Below are 8708 nucleotides of genomic sequence, written 5' to 3' on the forward strand. Positions count from 1 at the left end.
AGCATGCAGAGCAGCAATAGCCGGTAAGCCTCTTTTCCCATCTTCCCCTTCTTTTCTGGTAGGGTTAGGGTTTCAAGACGAACTAGGGTTGGGGTTTACTGTTCGTGCGGGATGAACTAGGGTTAGGGTTTCGACCTAGTTCTTTTAATCTTTCTACCCGAAAATAAACTACAATACCTAGCAGCTCTGATACCTTTGTTAGATTCCTAGACTAGGTGTAGATCTAGCCGGGTTAGGACTGTGTTTATGAACGAATATGAGCAGGTTCTGTTTGATTACCGAAGTGTTGGATATGGTAGCGAGGGCGACGACGTGGTGAGGCAGTAGCGATGGCGGCGGTGCTTGCCGTCGTTGCAGCGCTCCCTAGATCGGAAGGGTGTGTCGGTTGGGGTGTGCAACGCAGCGATCAAACTCATAACACGTGCCGCCAACTCCGATCAGGGCACAGATCAAAGGGGCCCGGTGGGCCCAACATGCCCACGTGGGAGGAGATCATCCTAACACGTTGGAGTTGGAGACGGCCTTATGTTTCCTAGGATGAACATGGTACAGCATATATTAAGATGAGATACTCCAACTGATTTAGGAAGTTCAATTTACTGAATTTTTGGGCTTGCTAATCCAGGTTTATTCTAGTTGTGGACGGTTACCTCAGTTCTCACATCACTGGTGCTGCATGGTATGACATAACGACTTCCGTCGTGCCCTTACTTCAGTATGGTCATTTTTTCTAGAAAACACTATGGTTCTACTCATCATGCCTTTATTGTCAATCCTCATGCGTTACAACCATTCAGCGGCATCATGCTTAACGTGCTTTGTAACTAGATTTAGATGTGCGCCTTGGCGCACGACCCCGTGGAATTTGCACTGATTTAAGAATGATAAAAATCGGGTGAAAATGAAAGTACGATTTTTAGATTTGACAAAACAAAATCGATAGGATGAAATTAGGACAAAGCACACGAAATCATGAATGGAGTAGGAAAACACTTATATACAATCAAGGAAAAAAGAAAATAGAGCAATATTTTGGGGCTTCCATGGCTCACGGGCCACGGTGAACAGTTTGTAAAGTGCTATATTAAGCATCTATAGATACCGACGCTAATAAAATATTAAACGGAAAAAATCGATAGGTGAAACACTATGTAATCTGTTATTAGTTTGACATGTCAAAGGTTGTTGGTTGTATAGTCGGACTTGTCCATCGGAATAATGTTTATGACATGTTGTCGGAGAGAATGTCCCTTTGCCCTTGGTGGGTATGGTGTTGTTAATAGCTTTGGAAACTGCGAACGGTGAGGGGCGCCTTGATCATCACCCTGGAATCCTGGATGGAATTTCACCAACATCCATAGCTTAAACCTGGTAAGAATGGACGGCTAATCATATTAGCTAAGGGTCAAAGGTATCAACATTGACATATACATAGAGAACTTTTGTGAACCAGGAGCCCGACTTGGCATGCGTTCCCGTCTTTGGTAAAAGATTTAGCAATCACTATATTAATCGTGCATAAAAATATATAACTGACGAAGCTATAAATGAAGAACACACATGACTTAGTCATTACAAAATGAAATATACGAACAACCGGTATCCTTGGATTCAGTTCTTCAATGGTAATTAGACAACAAAATGTAAATGAAAATGGTACACTCTCTTATGTTACAGATAGACATGTAACAGTTTGTTTGCGGCTGTGTTTCTAAAACTAATGTATTTCTCCTATGCGTCTCTAAGCTCCCCCACAAATATATAGAGCGGGAGTGGTGTTTTGGAACATGGGTGCATATGCTCCCTATATTTTGAAATGCATCTTATGTACATTTTAAATTTCAAAAAAATTTGAAACAAAAAATTTGTACGTACATCTTCACATGCTACGCGCTCACAAAGTCGTTTCATAAAAAATCGACTTATCATGTGACGTGTGTAAAAAAGACAAAATTCAGTGCTAAAAATAATGTTTTTCACAAGATAAAGTTTCTCCTTTTTACATAGACCACAAAAAATATTGGTTTTTCGTGAAACTTAGCGAATGCACATACAATATGAAGATGTACATGTAGAATTTTTTATCCAAATTTTTTGACATTTCGAAATATGTTTTTTTGGTAGAGGGAGCATACGCACCCGGGAGCCGAATTGAATTTCCGATGTAGCAATTGATACTAAAATAAACTCGTTTTCTTTAGTCCATCCAAATATATGGTTTGCTACAGATCTGCAAACTCTACCAACAAACTAATCTACATAGACAGAGAACACGTTCACATAGACAGAGAACACGTTCACACCCTTGTTATGTGAATGAAGAACTCGTAATGGTATAACTGGTTACATTGAGTTGGACAACCTTTTTCATTTTATATTTCTTTTACTCAAGTTCATTTTTAATCCATAGCCAGCCTATTTACCACAAGCTTATGGTCGACATACCACTTTCCTATGCCCATAATATATATTGATGTTGGTAAATAAAGGATATGGGGCAGAGAACAAACCTGCTGAAATTAAGAAACCTAAGTAAATCCAAATGACTAATTAGTTGGGCTGCCTACCTCTACATAGTTTCCTTGTCATCCACCTGAAATTTTCCAGTGACTGGCAAACAACTAACTTTTTTTAGTTCAAAAAGAGTGTAACGAATAGAATGCCAGCTAACGTTTGACCTTGCTTTCCATCTTATGCAGCAATACATACATAGCTCATAAATAAAATAATATGCAACTAAATCTGAAATTAATGAGCTACCATGGTAATAGAATAAAGATAATGGATTGCTTCATATTCAAGGCTGGTATTGATTTGAGCTGCATTTTTATTATGGTCTCAATGTATATCACATATACTAATTAGGCCTCCTTTAGGTGCTCTGCAAATAAAGAATGATGGAAGTTTAATGGAATTTGGCAACTTCTGTTCCGAGCAATGTACAAAATGAGCTCCATGGTGAAAATCCAAATGATTAGATTCTTGTAAAATTAGTGAATTATGGAGCAAATCAGGGGCAGAAATAACTAAGAATAATTAGAAAATCTTGTAAAACATAAAAATTTAAAACTTTAATATTTAGAAAATCTTGTAAAACATAAAAATTTAAAACTTTACTCTGCTGGTTTGATCTTAATAGCAGCTCATCAGGTTCTGATACCATCGAAACTTTACTTCATGTGTTTTGGAAAGTTTTTTGAATACCTCTTCATTGTATTAGGTACATAATGCCTTGACGGAAATATAATTTCACACCAGTCTGCACGAAACATCATTGAACTCTAATTAGCCAAACTTTATATCACCAAGAAGAAGGGAAGGCTTATTAAAGAACACATGGCTAGTGTAGGCGTTGGTATTAACCAGATTAGATTCAGCCCAGCTTCTGCATTAGTTCAGAGAATGTAAAGTGATAGTTCAGGAGTGTAGGGGAGGTTTGTTGGTGAATATCCTAATTTCATTCCAGCTTCAGGATTGCAAAGGACATCCTAGAAAAAATGCAGACTCAAATCACAGTGGAAGAGATTATTTAGGTAAGCGCTTCGTTAGTAAAGAAATGAAGATAATTAGATAAGCAGATGAAAAGAAAATTCGTAGCTGAAACCACAATGTCCCGAGAGAGCAAAATAAAATTGTTCTTACTTCCTTTAAGTATGGACCTACTACACGGCCGCAAGTCCAAAGCAGGTCCTCCTAGAACTCCTACACTCCAAGCAACAGCATGCTCACGCCCACCGCAGAAATAACAGATGCAATGATGCATGTGCTATGATTACAGATATGCAGAGCATGCCCAGAAAAAGGAACACATGCTCATCAAATTGATCCAGAGTTGCAGACAAAACACACACATATGTATACAAGTTCCTATCTAACTGATTTCGACATTCGCAGACCCGTATAACTTATCTGCAGACACATGCCTCGGAATCTAAGGCATACATCCCAGATGTTAATGGTACTACTGTAATATCAAGCAATATCCAAATGTTAGAAAGCAAGATCAAGAGCTTTTGCAAAGCTGGGAGCCCACAACAGACTATAGAGGGTCGTACAACTCATATAGCCATGGAAGACTTTTAAGCAGCATATTCCTCATGGAAAGAATATGCTGGTGGATAAGAATCAGACCCCTAAATCATTTATCATGGATAGGAATAAAATTCTCAGACGCATAATGCCTAGCTTGGCTGCTCTGCAGGCTGCAGCAACCTCTGTACCCTTACATGGTGCAATATCTCTTGAACAAAAACATCCCAAACATGCTAAATCAGTAAACTCCAGTTGTGGAGGTAATTTAAAGAGCTTGATTTACACCAGCTATTACAGGCTAAAGTGAAAAAAACAGCTCAGAATACTTGACACAGATAAATAAATAGTAGTGTGTTGTAAGGTTCAACTTAGAAACAGGTACGCATAAGATCTATGTTCGATAGACAAATAAAAATTCCTATCTATTAAGCAATGTTAAAGTCACAAAGAAGAAAATGTTAACGAACCACCTATCAATCTTAAGGGGCAAATAAGAAACACCCTATTTGTCTGTTTGTCTATCTGCCTAATTACATCCAAAGCATAAGGAGTGGAACCAACTAATGTGAATACTGGATGCAAACACAAGACAATCGCAGATCTAAATAAGTTGATATACGCCAGTAACAGAGCCAAGATAATCAAAAAATGAACCTACACTCTTTGCACACATCTGGTCCATGTCAAAAGACCTATATCGTGACTTGCTCAGAACAAATCAGAAATTGTTTGTACTGAAACAACAGGGCTTATATATATTGAACCCAAACTGTTTAAGTAAGAGAACAAGTCAAAGCCCGTCACCATAACCCAGAAAACACTCAAGTTCTTAATAGTACTTTCGATCCTAAAACGTTCTTCTGATGTGCAACAACATGGCACACACACCATGACCAAGACATGCCCGATTGCTTCAAGTAGGCCGCAAGAAAAACTTACCAGGCATGTTATGTCTTAAACCATTCATTAATTTGTCTGCCTGGAAATATTCACTTCCTCACTATTTTTAATTTTTCTTTGACAAACATTCATTTATAGTGTTCTTATTTTCTTCAGAAAAATTCACTTAATCAAAATATTGTATACTCATTAGACGGGTGAAAAAGCTAACCCACACAAGAGTGGATCAATACCTTTAAACATCAATTATTCATTGTCTCCGAGGCAAATACAATCACACCCAAAATTATAGGCAGCGATACATCCAAGCCTCAAAGGACAGGTGAAATACAAAAAGCTAACTAAAGCGTATTATAGATTTGAAGTTCCAATAACCAGAATCTATCACAAACATCTGCCAAAACAACTCGATACAGATAAATAAACTTGTCTCACCTGATATGCACACAAATGTTTTGATCTTTTTCTCAAAAATCGGAAACACATACTCTGCTCATTTTCTTCGAACCCTGAACCTGAAACATGAAACATCATGAGGTAAAACTGTATAGCTCAAATATAGATAATTGATGTTGCAAGCTGATGAAGAGAGAGATGATTCTACAAGCTGCTCTTTAGCAAATATTCATAGGTATATACATGAAGAAAATTGGGAGAAGCCAGCTCAGTCTGTAGAGAATACAACATTCTTTACATTGGTACCTGATGGTGATGAGACCGCCATGCCAACAGCGATAGCCCGAGATGCCAGGGAGCAGGACCTGGACAAGTAACTCATCAACACGTGACTGAAAATTACAACCCAAATTGAATCTCACAAATCAAAATTAAAAACAGTACATGACGGGAGTAATAGAAACTGAACAACCATATGCATTGGAACATAGGTGTTTGATAATTATATACAGTATCAATCGGTCACTGGCATCGATTAGAGCCTTAGCACCATCTACAATGCCCATTAATAAATCTGATACTTCCTTGTCAATTGATAAAGAAATACATAATACTTTAATCAATAGCTTCATCCTAAGCATGGTATTCCTCATTCAAAATTATTGTTTGCAGCTTATACTTAATTCCAGTCAACTAATTATATTTTACTAAAAAGATAGACAAACATTAACAGAGATATTAGGCTGCTCATTCCATATGAATTAACTGAAAAAATTATGGAAAAGGGGAACTGGCGATACACCAAAACTCACCTGCACAAATATCTAGCCAACTTCAATGCAGCTTCAAGTTCAAAGCTTAGAGGTGAAACTCTAGATAACACATACAGGTGTAGTGTTAGTGCATTAAGTAAATCCACCAAGTTAAGAGCTCAATCTAAGTCTTTGCTCGAGTCCGTTACCGGGCAAGCCACCGTTGTGATCTTCTTTCCACAGATTATGCAGCAAGATGGGATCTTGAGAGAGAATCAGAGAACCTGGAAAGGAGGAACCTGAATTATTTAAGCCTTCTAGTGATCATTTTCCTTCTTCTCTGCAATCAAAAAAAATGCTCCTGATAAGCTTAATCATGCAACCAGATGCATCAAGCAGCATCGCGAAATATTAAGGACTTCATGAACATAAATGAACACACAGTTCAATCACTTGAGAAATTAACCAAACAAAATATGGCTCATTAAAATAACCTTTATCTTGTGTGTATATCATGGAGACACTACAAATCCTAGCACAAACAGGATATAACCGGTTAGGAAGAGATGCACACCTAAAAGGCAGTGGCGGAGCGTGGCCCAAACTGAAGACCGGGCCAACAAGCTTATTGGACAGCAATTGTCCACATATGGGCCAAATGTTGTGCAACATATAGGTTGGAATTTCGTGGGAAGACCGGGCCAGGGCCCAGTATGGCCCCTGAGACGCGCCGCCACTACTAAAAGGGAACACAAGATGTATAAAACATCCATGCCCACCTTAATTGCAAAACTACGAACAGCTAGCTAGATGGAATATAGATCTTACATACATTACTTTTATGTAGGATTTTAGTCAAACACGTTGTACGCAAAGGAAAAAACTGGATCTTGCACACGCTATATGAAATGTTTTGGGAGCAAAATCAAACAGGAAGAGTCTGCCTCCACTCGTACCTCTGCCCCGATGGAAACTCATATGCAAGTCATCGTTGTACCATTCTTTTTTTTTAAGTCCTTGCACAACCACAGAGAGAGAGAAACTGTGCTATGGCAGCTGCTGTTTCTTATTCTCTGCCTCCTCCGTCGCCTCGCAGCTCACCGGCCGACCCTGTCCTTGCCGCTACACGCCCACCACAGCCCCACTGCCTTCTTCCCCGGTCCATCTCCCTCGCGGATCCACCGCGCGCTCGAGGGCCTGTGGAGGTCGCCCGCGCTTCCCTCCCATGTCGTCCCTGCGGGGGACTATCGCGCCGCCCTTGCCCGCGGCAGCGGCCCCTGCCGGAGATCGGCCGCGCCGGCGGTTCCAGAGAGGGACGTGTGGAGGGAGAGAAGCTGGCTGCGGGGATGGAGCCGGCAGCCGCCGCACGCGCAAGGAGAAGGAGGGGTGGAGACGGGGACAGCCAGAGGAGTGGTTATTGGGGAGAGAGGACTAACGCGGGGATTGGAGGAGAGGCGCCGCCGTCGTTGCCAGGCGCGCCTTCGCCGCCGCCATCTCCAGGCGCGTGCTCGCCACCGCAGTCGCCCAGGCGCGGCGCTCGCCGCTGTCTTCAGGCGCGCGCTCGGCTCCGTCGCCCAGGCGCATGGGCATCTAAAGAGCAAATTTCCAACCAATCGAAGCATTACGATCAGTACACGAGTTGATCAGCAGAATCCCCAATCAGGCAATCCTGACCTTTTAGCTCCTGGGTCAGCCATATCCTAAGCGCAACTATGTTTGCTCCTCTGTCAGAGCAAGAAAATCTCGTACAGAACATAGCCTAATCTCTCAATACACAAAGGGGCACACAAAGGAAGAGCTCCACTGACTCCGAGCGACGGTGCAATCACACCACGAGAGCAGGTAAACTACGCAAGAATCGAATTTCCAATGCACGGATCAATTAACCAATCGGAATTTCCGACAGAGCAGGTCAATCAAGCATCTATGTACAGCATCAGCCTTCCCCGCAAAATTCGGTCAACGGAAAGGAAAAGGGCAGGAGCGAACCTGTGCTCGTCCTCGGTCCAGGCGATCCCCTTCCGGCGCTCCTGCTCGGCGGACTTGGACGAGCCCTTGTCGACGCCCGAGCCCTTCTTCCCGCCCCCGCCCCCGGAGCCCCCGCCGTCGTCGGGCCCGGCGTCGCCGGCGTAGACGAGCAGCGGCACGCGGCTGACCTCGATGCCGTCGACGTCCTCGACGAGCAGCTCGTAGTGGCGCCGGACCTCCTCGGGCATCTTGCCCGGGACGGCGGCGGCGATGGCGTCCCACATGGCGGCCTCGTCGTCCGGATCCGGCAGCGTGGCCAGCGCGTTCTCGAACGCCTTCTCCTGCTCCCGCGTCCACGTCCCGGAGGCGGGCATGGGCATGGAGCCGGACATCTCCGCGCCCATGGAGTGGTGGCCGCGCGGGGGCGAGCAGGCACAAGATTGTGGGAGAGTCGCGCGCGGGGATTGGGAGAGACGGCTAGGGTTTGCCAACCGTGGCCGGGCTGGGCGGGCTTTTTAGCGATCCATGGATAAAATGTGGGTTCGCGCGAGGGCCTCGCGCCCTGGACGGAACGGCCGGCCGAGATCGCGCCACGTCAGCTCGATCGGACGGCCGAAAATCCAAACGCCTGTGAGACAGCAATTATACCGTGCAATGCAT

At 43.0% G+C, this 8708-nt stretch overlaps 1 long non-coding RNA gene across 2 annotated transcripts; it reads right to left on the reverse strand.

The window, feature by feature from the left end:
- Nucleotides 1-1173: 1173 nt before the first annotated feature.
- Nucleotides 1174-8152, reverse strand: LOC124651063. Of its 2 annotated transcripts, none has more exons than XR_006987265.1 (6): nt 8070-8152; nt 6290-6420; nt 6141-6200; nt 5635-5693; nt 5368-5447; nt 1174-1368 (listed from the first exon to the last, which is right to left on the reverse strand). It is a non-coding gene; the product is annotated as an uncharacterized LOC124651063 (long non-coding RNA). The 2 variants fall into 2 exon arrangements; XR_006987266.1 differs by lacking the exon at nt 1174-1368 and adding an exon at nt 3165-3259.
- Nucleotides 8153-8708: the final 556 nt, after the last annotated feature.

This window comes from Lolium rigidum, chromosome 5 (genome assembly GCF_022539505.1).
Source record: "Lolium rigidum isolate FL_2022 chromosome 5, APGP_CSIRO_Lrig_0.1, whole genome shotgun sequence".
In the NCBI taxonomy this organism is placed as follows: domain Eukaryota; kingdom Viridiplantae; phylum Streptophyta; class Magnoliopsida; order Poales; family Poaceae; genus Lolium; species Lolium rigidum.